The 13,044-nt window shown below is 45.2% G+C and overlaps 1 protein-coding gene across 2 annotated transcripts in view; it reads left to right on the plus strand.

The window, feature by feature from the left end:
- Nucleotides 1-13,044, plus strand: part of LOC311231232 (A-type voltage-gated potassium channel KCND3-like) — a gene marked incomplete at both ends in the record, with an annotated part of 449,547 nt that overhangs the window by 106,627 nt on the left and 329,876 nt on the right. The window lies entirely within an intron of this gene.

Genomic DNA, 13,044 nt, shown 5'->3' on the forward strand with positions numbered 1-13,044 from the left:
AATACTTTTTCGGGTTCAGTACTGTCGAGTCTTAGCGCACATTTACGTATAAACATAGCGCATATGTGCACACACTTTGACTGCCACGCATATTGCTTATCCTTACCCTTAGGCTGGAGTTACACCTAGGCTGTTTTTCGTTTTGTTTTTCAGGTGAGTTTCGCAGCCGAGTTTCGCAGCCGAGTTAGACATTCGTTTTGCACCTTGAGCGCTTTCGTTTTGTCAGAACAAGGCTTGGTCAGACCACAACGGATCTCGTCTCGAATTCAGCACTGAGCATGCACAGGGAGGTAGTTACTCTCCCTCGTCCCCGCTGTCGTCCACACTCAGCTGTGAGAGAATTGTTGAATAGATACACAAATGTTCTAGAATGTTTGATTATGACTGTGACATCACAAATGTTTTCGGGCATTCATAACATTATTTCGCGCGATTGTACATTGTAACGTTAACACAGCACACCCTAACTGCTTGTGTATTCTAGCAGTGTTTTAGAGGTTATTTTGTACAGTACCTTTATCTGCACTGAAACATACATTTCTACAGTACATGCAGTTGTTGGTAGATAACCGTGATTATGTTTATTTATTTATCTATCTCTGTGAGCAAAACCTATTAATATTACATATGTGTTGGCGGAATCGCGTCAATGTTTGTTATGAATAAAACGCCCGAAAGTTACAAAGTAGCCTACAGTTGACAGCTGGGCTGTGTTAATGTTACAATGTACAGTCCTGCGAAATAACGTTATGAATGCGCGAATGCGCGTTATGGCATTGCTCGAGGCAGGAGAGATGCGGCACGCGGGGCATGGGGGGCTCTGCTGCTCGGTGCTGCTCGAGACAGACAGACAGACAGCCCAGACTGGAGAGATACACGGTGCTGCGCGCAGGCTGCTCCTCGGCCGGTGCTCGGTGCTGCTCCCCCGGGCTCGAGACAGACAGACAGGAGGGATATACATGGTGCTGCGCGCGGGCTGTAGGTTACACTCTACTGCGCACAGACGTTGGTGAGGGCATGCAGATGGTATCTACTGCGCATGGGCGTTTTCGCAACAACGGCTCCGTGCAAATTACACGACTGTTGTCGGCGAGTTTTGGCGCTACTCAAAAACGGAAAACACAATTTAGCGTTTTCAGTAGGGCCACAACGTATCCGCCAAAATCCGCCAAAAAACGCATTTCTGTGTAAAAGGGACAGCAAACGTATTCAAACGTATTCAAAAAACGACCACAAAAACACTAGTCTAACCATGGCCAGCCTTCTAGTCGTTTACGTGGTCGTTGCACTATGTTTGCGAAGCTGTGTATGTGTTCTGTATTATAGCTGTAGAGACAATGGTGTGGCTCATTTTGACAAACATTACTTGTAGTCCATCATGGGAATAATAGTTTGTTTCCACATGCTGTAGTTTGTAGTTTATCAGTCTTTTTTCATAGATCGCGAGATAAAACGTGTTATGTGCAATAAGCCCAAACCGTTCTGGGCTCTGGCTGATCCCCTGAAACCCAGAATACTCCCAAATCAAAGGTATATGATATGTATATATTAGAGGTGGGCATAGATTAATTTTTTTAATCTAGATTAATCTATCTGCAATCCTGGATTTAATCTAGATTAATCTAGATTAAAATGGCAAAAAAAAAAAAAAAAAAAACTGCCGAAGGCATTCAAAATATGTGTGTTCTACCCAAATAATGACCAGAAGTAAGTCCTTACTTTTTCTTTCCTCCTTTTGTTTCTCAGGCCAGGTGGCCCATTACACCATGAGCCCATCTCCCATTTCCAAAATGCATTACAGACTGTTTGAAAAAGCTGTTTTGCTATGATAATTGGTAATGAAATATCAAAATAATGTTCAATAAGATGTACTTGTGTTTAATAAGTTGTTTTATTCAGAAGTTAACACAAATAAATAATATTACCAGTACAGTACAGTATCTAGCACTCTCAGGAGCAAAACAGAAAGAATCATTTCAAACTTGAACTATGTGACATGGCTTGAATCAACTGCTCCAGTGAAGTTGCTCAGTGGCCAATGGTGTCAACTGTGGTTGTACTGGGCAACTCCCAGGTGTGAATGGAACTGTGTGAATGTGAAGCAGGGCGTTCCTGAAAAAGAGCATCTGTGCTCAGCGAACCTACCCTGGGTAAATGAAGGTAAAAAAAAAACATTTTTTTTTTTAGATTAATGCGTTAATTATATTATCGCGCGATACTAGTATAGCGTTAACGCAGCACGTTAACGCCGTTAACGGCCCAGCTCTAGTATATATATATATATACCATCACAAAATCATCAAGGGGGGGGGGGGGTCGTTTTACCTCAAAACTATGATTGCATTTGCAGAGCATGTTTTTCTCCTGATAGGTTTTTAGTTCATTGATGGGTTTATCAGTTCATAATGTCTGGTAATATCTAATGTAGAATATGCCTAGAAGTCTGTGTGTCTGCCTTCTCCCCCCTGCATGTGGCGTGACCTGATGACCTCTGGCTGTAGGCTCCTTCCACACACACACCCACACACACAGGGCTCCCTGTACATCCTGATCACGCGCACACGCACACACACTCACGTATACACACGCGCACACATCTCCCCCACCCAGCTGTCACGCCCATGAGTTATGGAGGTGTTGTTCTCGAGACTAGGGGCCTCTCCCTGAGTACATCTGGAACCCATTAGCCCCCCCTTCTGAAACGAGCACACACACAGCCTAGCACAGACACACACCACACACACACCCATACATACACACACGGATACATACACACACACCCCCCTCCCCTTCTCCTCTGTATAAATGACATGTACTGTGATGTACTCGCTCTCTCTTCTTCTACTGGTGGCGAGGAGCTGAGCCCACGGGCTGCAGGAGAGTTCTCTTCTCTGTGTGACCAACGAATAAAGGCTCCGTTTGAAATACTCCGTGTTCCGCGAATCTTTTGGTCGACTGGTCCACACCCATATCAATTAAGAATTCACGAGGGACAGGTTATCCCTTTCAAATGGAGGTTCCAAAGTGAGAATTGATGTGGGCCAGCCGCAACCAAGGACGGAACGAGGAATGGAGACACGGAGGAGAAGACGTTGCAGAAGATCCAGACACTCACACCAGCTGTCTGCAGCGCATCTGAACCAGGGGTGAGATACCAGCAGCCCCTCAGACGTCCGTGACGAGACCACCAGACGACCCTCGACGGTGACAGGCAGGAGGAGACGGAGGACAGGCCAGGATGAAGAGAGGCAGACCGGAGGAGATGGCAGCTGAGCAGCAGAGACCGGAGATCGTCGACGGCAGCCAGGCACCGCAGGCACCGCAGATCATAGGCACCGCAGATCATCCACGGCGAGAACGGGGGAAGCGGCAGCAGGGGAGACACTGAGCTGAGCTGGAGTGATGGTGGGCTGCTGGCGAGAGGTGGAGGGGACAGTCCAGAGACACTGGGAAGGCAGCAGACCAGAGGAGACACGTTTGTCTAGGGGACCGCACCCTGGAACGGGGACCAACCTCAGGAGGAGGCCCTTGCCCTCTAGAAGACGGGGCCGACCCAGGTGGGCGGTGTACTGTAACAGAGGGAAGGTAGCGCCCTGATGGACGTTGTGTGTGCCTGAGTAAGGGGGGGTACAACGGGGTTACGTGTATCTTCTGGAAAAGTTGCAAATCTGTGTTTCTCTCTTTCTCTCTCTCTCTCTCCCGCTCCCCCCCCCCTCCCTCTATATCTCTCTCTCTCCTCTCCTGATGTTGTTATCCCGTCTGGTATTAGATGTGATGCATGTAATGAGGTGACAATCGACGGGTACAGATCCATCAATGAACTGTTGTGTTGACGTATTGATTTAACGTCAAAAGGGGGATTGATAGGTTTTTAGTTCATTGATGGGTTTATCAGTTCATAATGTCTGGTAATATATAATGTAGAATATGCCTAGAAGTCTGTGTGTCTGCCTTCTCCCCCCTGCATGTGGCGTGACCTGATGACCTCTGGCTGTAGGCTCCTTCCACACACACACCCACACACACACAGGGCTCCCTGTACATCCTGATCATGTGCACATGCACACACACTCACGTATACACACGCGCACACATCTCCCCCACCCAGCTGTCACGCCCATGAGTTATGGAGGTGTTGTTCTCGAGACTAGGGGCCTCTCCCTGAGTACATCTGGAACCCATTAGCCCCCCCTTCTGAAACGAGCACACACACAGCCTAGCACAGACACACACCACACACACACCCATACATACACACACAGATACATACACACACACCCCCCTCCCCTTCTCCTCTGTATAAATGACATGTACTGTGATGTACTCGCTCTCTCTTCTTCTACTGGTGGCGAGGAGCTGAGCCCACGGGCTGCAGGAGAGTTCTCTTCTCTGTGTGACCAACGAATAAAGGCTCCGTTTGAAATACTCCGTGTTCCGTGAATCTTTTGGTCGACTGGTCCACACCCATATCAATTAAGAATTCACGAGGGACAGGTTATCCCTTTCAAATGGAGGTTCCAAAGTGAGAATTGATGTGGGCCAGCCGCAACCAAGGACGGAACGAGGAATGGAGACACGGAGGAGAAGACGATGCAGAAGATCCAGACACTCACACCAGCTGTCTGCAGCGCGTCTGAACCAGGGGTGAGATACCAGCAGCCCCTCAGACGTCCGTGACGAGACCACCAGACGACCCTCGATGGTGACAGGCAGGAGGAGACGGAGGACAGGCCAGGATGAAGAGAGGCAGACCGGAGGAGATGGCAGCTGAGCAGCAGAGACCGGAGATCGTCGACGGCAGCCAGGCACCGCAGGCACCGCAGATCATAGGCACCGCAGATCATCCACGGCGAGAACGGGGGAAGCGGCAGCAGGGGAGACACTGAGCTGAGCTGGAGTGACGGTGGGCTGCTGGCGAGAGGTGGAGGGGACAGTCCAGAGACACTGGGAAGGCAGCAGACCAGAGGAGACACGTTTGTCTAGGGGACCGCACCCTGGAACGGGGACCAACCTCAGGAGGAGGCCCTTGCCCTCTAGAAGACGGGGCCGACCCAGGTGGGCGGTGTACTGTAACAGAGGGAAGGTAGCGCCCTGATGGACGTTGTGTGTGCCTGAGTAAGGGGGGTCCAACGGGGTTACGTGTATCGTCTGGAAAAGTTGCAAATCTGTGTTTCTCTCTTTCGCTCTCTCTCTCTCCCGCTCCCCCCCCCCTCCCTCTATATCTCTCTCTCTCCTCTCCTGATGTTGTTATCCCGTCTGGTATTAGATGTGATGCATGTAATGAGGTGACAATCGACGGGTACAGATCCATCAATGAACTGTTGTGTTGACGTATTGATTTAACGTCAAAAGGGGGATTAATAGGTTTTTAGTTCATTGATGGGTTTATCAGTTCATAATGTCTGGTAATATCTAATGTAGAATATGCCTAGAAGTCTGTGTGTCTGCCTTCTCCCCCCTGCATGTGGCGTGACCTGATGACCTCTGGCTGTAGGCTCCTTCCACACACACACCCACACACACACAGGGCTCCCTGTACATCCTGATCACGCGCACATGCACACACACTCACGTATACACACGCGCACACATCTCCCCCACCCAGCTGTCACGCCCATGAGTTATGGAGGTGTTGTTCTCGAGACTAGGGGCCTCTCCCTGAGTACATCTGGAACCCATTAGCCCCCCCTTCTGAAACGAGCACACACACAGCCTAGCACAGACACACACCACACACACACCCATACATACACACACGGATACATACACACACACCCCCCTCCCCTTCTCCTCTGTATAAATGACATGTACTGTGATGTACTCGCTCTCTCTTCTTCTACTGGTGGCGAGGAGCTGAGCCCACGGGCTGCAGGAGAGTTCTCTTCTCTGTGTGACCAACGAATAAAGGCTCCGTTTGAAATACTCCGTTTTTTCCGCGAATCTTTTGGTCGACTGGTCCACACCCATATCAATTAAGAATTCACGAGGGACAGGTTATCCCTTTCAGTCCGGTGAAACACAGGACTGTGATCGTTAGAAAAACACATTTCAGATTTGGTAAAATAGGTAATAAACCTTACCTTAGCCAGAAAGTATTCCAAGAAGAATAATTCAAAGTCATCGCATCGCCATCGCGATTACCAGTGTATATGTCTATACACGTTTCGATGGTCAAATACGCTTAGGCGACCGAATTTCTAGGCGATCAATGTGAATCTATGTCCCGGCAGGAGGAGTGGCCACTGGCCAAGCAGAAATGAAAGTTAGAATGTGATTGTGAACTGTGCATTGCAGTTCTAATGTGTGGGGATGGTTGAAAATGATGTAGATCGCTATGGGCAAGTCTGTAGTGTGGGGATCAAAGTAAAAAGATCAAACTACTACAAAAATGACTTTTTACGTTTTTGGCACTCAACCATCGACGCCCAATAACGACTTTTTACGTTTTTGGCACAGACTGTGGTAAGAGTACTGACTACGTATGGGTCACAGGAGGCTTCAATACTGCTTGGATGATAATCCATTTAGTTGAAACAACATCTTTGTTGGCCGACGGCTCCTGCTATCTTAACACATTCAAGGCCATTGGGGGCTGTCTAATATCACTCTAGATGGCCAGCATTTCAAAATAGACTTGCATAGTTTGTGAGGCTGTTTGTAGAGCTAAATCTATACTTTATAGTATTGCTATCTGTCCATTCTCATTGTCAATTGAGACCATAAACCAGTGGTGCCCAACCAGTCGATCGCGATCGACAGGTAGATCGCGGGCTGATTTCAAGTAGATCTTGATTAATAAAATTTGATTATTAAAAAAAAAAAAATGTACTCTTCCTCTCCTTGTTAACTACAACAAGCAATGCTGTTTGTTATTTAAGATGAGGTCGGACTCGGCACTGACAGATTTGTGTTCATTATGCTGCTTTTATAAAGCCTCAAATGACGGCTTACAATATACAATTTTGGCTGGTAGCTCTCGGGCTAGGTGGTAAATAAAAAAGTAGATCTTGGTTCAAAAAAGGTTGGGCACCCCTGCCATAAACCGTCCCTTCAAAATGGCTTAAAGAAGGCTTAAAAAGGAAATAGGACCTATGAAAGTTATGTCATCCCACAGATTGCACCACATACCTGCATCCCTTCACTTTGCTTTTTGGAAATAATTTTCTCAATTTGTTGGTGCCTTTTTATGGCGTTTAAGTTTGTTAATTTCATTTTACCCAGGGACAATGCACATTAACTCATTGACTGCCACGCTGTTTTCCCATCTTTACTCAATGGCGCCAGCGTTATTGACCATTTTCGCGATGTTTGTGGACCCATCGTGTGTTCTGTATTATAGCTATGGAGACAATAGTATGGCTCATTTGACAGGCATTGTTTATAGTCCAACACTGACAAACCAGTTCATTTTATTAAATTTTTTAAACTTCTTTTTATTTGAATAACAGGTGTACAGCAGATACATGTCCCACAGCACACAGCAATTATCTCACCCTCTGGTCCCCTCCCCCACCCACGGCCAACAAAACTAAATAAAGACAGGACAATAATAACATTTTAATTAAAATAAACAATAATAAATAATAACAACAATGACAACAACATCATTGTTGTACAACAGACGGGCCTCTTACACGTCTGTTGTACAACTTCTTCCACTAGGGCAGTGTTTCTCAAAGTGTGGGGCGCGCCCCCCAGTGGGGGGGCGCAGAGGCATGACAGGGGGGGCGTGAGCGACCGGGAGAAATGTGTGTTTTTACGCGTTTTTTTTTTTTTTTTTTTACTTAATTTTCTTTTTGACTTACAAACATCAACATCAACAACATTACAACATTACAATTGACAGACAAAATTATAAGAAAATAATCCCTAAATCAAGTGAAAAAATACGTAAATAATAAATAAAAGTAAACATCGGTCCCTACATTGTTTATTTACATTTCAATTTCTTTTCATAGACCATAAAGAAAAATCATAATACCCTCAAAAAAATAAAAAAGTACTGACTAAGGTGAAGTGTGTGCCATGGGCTCAGAGACCCTCCTTGAACCTCTTTCCTCCTTTACCCTTCGCCCTCTTGTGTTGCATTTGTTTCTTCCTCTGTGATGTCGTTCTCGTTCCCCTTATAATCCTCCCACTTTCCCCATCTTTCCTCAAATTTCTCCTCCTGTAGCCTCAGCATGTGTGTTATCCTCTCCATATCCTGTATCTCCTCTACTATTCCTACCCATTGTGCTATTGTTGGTGGATCTTCCTTGTACCACAGTCTCGTTATTGTTTTTCTGGCCGCTATCAACATTATCTTTATTAAATATTTGTCCCCCCCTTGTATTCCCTCGTGTGTCAGGTCTCCTAAGTAAAGCACCAGTCCTGTTTGTGGTAACCTGTATCCTAATATTCTGATCATTGCCTCCCCTATCTCCTCCCAATACCCCTTCAGCTTCTGACATCCCCAGAATATGTGCGTGTGATTTGCCCCCTCCTTCCCACACATCCTCCAGCATGCTCTTTGTGTTGGTGCATATTTTCCCTTCAGCTCTGGGGTTATAAAGAATCTGATTATGTTTTTCCATCCAAACTTTTTCCATATCCTCGATCCTGTTGTTGAATGTTGCACCTCGCATATGTTCCCCCATTCCTTCCCTGTTATTTCTATCTCTAGTTCTCTCTCCCATTTCTCCCTTATGTAATCGGTCGTGTGTCCCTTGCTGTTCATTATAGCCCGGTATATTGCTGATATTACTCTTCCTTGCCCCCCTTCGTATGCCCATACTATCATCTTGATTATTCCAATCTGTTCTTCATCTTTGGCCCCCCTTATTTCTTTGTTGTAGTAGTCTCTAACCTGTAGATATCTGAAGTGGTCCCTGTTTTCTAGTCCAAATTTCTCCTTAAATTTTTGTAGTGTCTGCATTTCCCCCTTCTCTATCATTTTGCATATCGCTGTTGCCCCCCCCCCCCCTCTCCCACCTTCTGAATCCATGGTCTAACCTCCCTGGTTTGAATCTCTTGTCATGTGCTACCCATCTCAGAACCCCTGACTGCTTCTCCAATTTGTGTGTTTTTACTACTCTGTTCCATATGGTCAAGGTGCATTTGGTGATTGGATCTAATAGTCCCTCTTTTTCTTTAAATAGTTCCCTATCTCCCACCAGAGCTTGTACCTTGTATCCCTCCCCTTCTTTTTCAATGTCTTTCCATCTTGCCTCATATCTGTCGTTACACCAGCACGTCACTGCTCTCAGTTGTGCTGCATAGTAATAATCTTGTAGGCTGGGTACTGCCATCCCTCCCTCTTCCAGTGTTTTATATCTGACCCGTGGTCTTCTCCCCGCCCATATGAACCTCGATATCAGTCTGTCCCACTCCCTGAATTGATTCTGTGGTATTTGTATCGGTAGTGACTGGAATAGGTACAGTAACCTTGATAGTATGTTCATTTTAATGACCTCTATTCTTGAATTGAAGTCCAAGGGCATTACTGTCCATCTCTCTAAGTCTCTCTTGTTGTTCTGATTTATCTGTGTATAGTTCGCCTCAAACAGTTTCCCCACCCCTCTCGTGATGTTCACCCCTAAGTATTTAATCTTGTCCATGTCCCATCTTATCCCGTACTGTTCCCTAATTTCCGTCGTTGGGGTATAGTTCCATGCTAAGGTCTGTGTCTTTGTCACGTTTAGTTTGTATCCTGAGTAGTGGCCATATTCCTTCAGTAGATCCATCAGTGCCGGGAAGCTCTTGTCTGGTTGCCTCATGTATACTATCACGTCGTCCGCAAATAGGCCTAGTTTATATTCCGTTCCCTTTATCCTTACTCCCTTAATGTCCTCGGTCTGTCTGATCAGTTGTGCCAGTGGTTCTATGAAAACGGCGAAGAGCGTTGGTGAGAGACAACATCCCTGTCTGGTAGCCCTCTCTAATCTGATTCTATCCGTCAGGCTGCCATTCACCTTAACCCTCGCTGTCGGTTCTTGATATAGCGCCTTGATCATCTTCATCGCCCTCCCGTTCAGTCCGAACCTCATCAATGTTTTATATAAAAATGTCCAGCTCACACTGTCGAATGCTTTTTCTGCATCTAGGCTAATCAGTACCGCGCTACCACCTTGTTTTTGTATCTCCTCTACTATGTGTAATGTCTTTCTCACATTGTCCTGTGTCTGTCTCCCTTTAATAAATCCAGTTTGATCTTCATCTATAATGTCTGGCATAAACGTCTCAAATCTCTTTGATATTATCGATGTATACATCTTGTAATCCACGTTGAGTATGGACACAGGTCTGAAACTACTACATAATTCTCTATCCTTCCCTTCCTTCGGTATCGTGGTGATTATGGCTTCCTTCCACGAGGGGGGCATTTTGCCCTCCTCCATCGTGTGTCTGAACGCCGCCCCTAACATGGGTGCTAATTCCGTTCTAAATGTCTTGTAGAATTCCGATGGGAATCCGTCGCTCCCCGGAGATTTGTTGTTTTTAGCTCTACTAATTGCCTCTTCCAGTTCTTGTTCCGTAATTATTTTATTTAATTCTTCATTCTGTTCTTTCCCTATCGATGGTAACTCTAGCTTCTCCAGATATGCTTCTATTTCCTCTTCTCCCGCTGCTTTTGGCTGTGTGTATAGTTTCTCATAGTATTCTCTAAATGTCCTTTCTATTTCAGCTGGGTCTCTCAATATTTCATTAGTCTTTGTATCCCTTATTGTGTGTATCGTGTTCAACTTCTGTTGTGTCCTAATTCTCCTAGCCAACAGTCTGGTCGCTTTTGGTCCCCCTTCATAGTATGTTTGTTTCATGAACCTCGCTTTCTTTTCTATTTCCGTCAATAATTCCCTATTTATCCTGGCCTTTACTTCTTTGATTTCTCCGAGCGTTTCCTGTTCTTTTGATATCTGGTGTCTCCCCTCTAGCTTCTTCAGCTTCCCTATCAGGTTGTGATATGTCTCCGTTCTGGCCTTCTTCAGCATTGCTGTCTTCTCCATCAATGTCCCCCTTATCACCACCTTCAGTGTGTCCCATAGAATGTTCGGATCTACCGCCCCGTTGTCATTTTCTTCCTTATAACTGGCTATCTCCTCCTTGATCTGACTCACCACCCCCTTGTTATTTAATATTCCTACATTTAGTCTCCAGATCGTGTTCCTCCGTCTCCCTTCTAGATCTACTGTCAGATATATGGCACTGTGATCTGATATGTCCGCTACTCCTATTCTGCTCTCCCGTACCCTGTAACTGTCCCCCGTCGTCATCAAAAAGTAGTCTATTCTCGCATATGTCACGTGCGGGTGTGAGTAATGTGTGTATTCCCTGTCCATGGCGTGCATCCCCCTCCAAACATCTGTAATTCCCATTTCCGTCATCTGAATATTCATATATCTACTGATTGGTGCCCGTCCTTTTCTAGTACTCGTGGTGTCTAGGTCGTGATTCAGTACTACATTAAAATCTCCCGCGCATATCAATATCCCTTCTAGTTCCATCACTATCATATCAAAAATGGTCTCATATAAATCCCTCTCACTCTCTGGGGGTGCATAAACATTCACTAATGTAATCATTTGACGCTCCATTTTTCCCTTCACCAGAACAAACCTTCCCTCCTTGTCTCTTACTTCCTTGATCAATTCAAATTTGACTGTTTTTGATTAACGTGATTACTCCTCTCCTCAGGTTCCGTTTAAAGGAACTATAGTATGCATTTTCATATCCAAATCTCTTCAGTTTCTCATGATCCTGTGCTACCAAATGTGTCTCCTGCAGAAAAATCACTACCATCTAACTTTTTTTACATTTCAACATCACTTTGCCCCTCTTTATCGCATTATTCATTCCATTAACGTTTAACGACATCATTTTTATACCTTTAACCATTGTCATCTTTCTTCTTCTTTCGTCTGTCAGTCCCCCCCATGTCACATTCATTCCCCCCTCCGGTTGTAGCCTCCGCTCTCTTCACCGAATACATATAATGATTAACATAAATAAAAAACATAAACTTTACATAAAGTGCTCCCAAGGCGTTCGGGGGGTCCCTGTGTCCCCCCCTGTCCCCTGCTGGTGGGTGAGGAGTAATTGCTCTCCTAGTGAGAGGCCTCCTCCTGACGGCTTGGGGGTTTGAAACCTTTACCCCCTCTAAGCGACTGACCTGCAGTTACACAGGGATAGACAATAGGGGGCGCTTTTCTCCATTCTGAGCTCCTGTAGGAGCTGGTGTACCAACGGGGGACTCGGTTGATGAAATATGATTTCAGATCGCTAATAAAACGATATTTGTCGTCGTCGGCACTCAGTGGGGGGGCTAATAAAACGAGATATGTCGTCCGTGGCACTGAAAGGGTTAATTGTGGTCGATGACATTAGTATCAGCATTTGTAAATATTTAAAGAAATCAGTATTTGGGATGGCATATTCTGTTCTTAAATCCATAAATGATTTTAACTGCATATTTGTGTGAAACAGGTCTTTGAATTGATGTATCCCCAACTGAGCCCATTTGAGTATATTAATTGATGTTAGATGTTTATCTAGATCAGGATTGTGATAGATCATTTTGTTGCACCAAATACATTTTGAGATGGGTCTATTCATAGATTTGAAAAATTCTGTAGATAAGTAACATGGTAACATTTGAAAAAGGAAATTTAGTCTTGGAAGGACATTCATTCTTATTACATTTATTCTTCCCAGCAGAGATAATGGGAGCGTGGACCATTTACACAAATCAGTTTTTATCTTTTCTATAAGGACAATAGTTTTCCCTGTACAAGTTCTCTAGTTGCGGTGTAATGTTTATTCCCAAATATTTAAAGGTGACATGTACTATAAATGTCATTTTTCAGTCTCTAGCATTGTATTATAGTAATAGGAGTTCGTATCAATGTGTTTTAGTGTCTAAATACCATATTGGCGGATTGCTCTGATTCAGCTCAGCCCCTTTCCTCCTCCAGTAAATCAGGCCATTTTGATTTGAACGGCTGATATACGTCATACGGCCGCTGGGTGATGCGATTGGCTCTGTGGTTGGAGCTAATGCCCGCCCCCATT

Source organism: Notolepis coatsorum (genome assembly GCF_963971535.1).
Source record: "Notolepis coatsorum genome assembly, chromosome: 6".
NCBI classification, from domain to species: Eukaryota; Metazoa; Chordata; class Actinopteri; order Aulopiformes; family Paralepididae; genus Notolepis; species Notolepis coatsorum.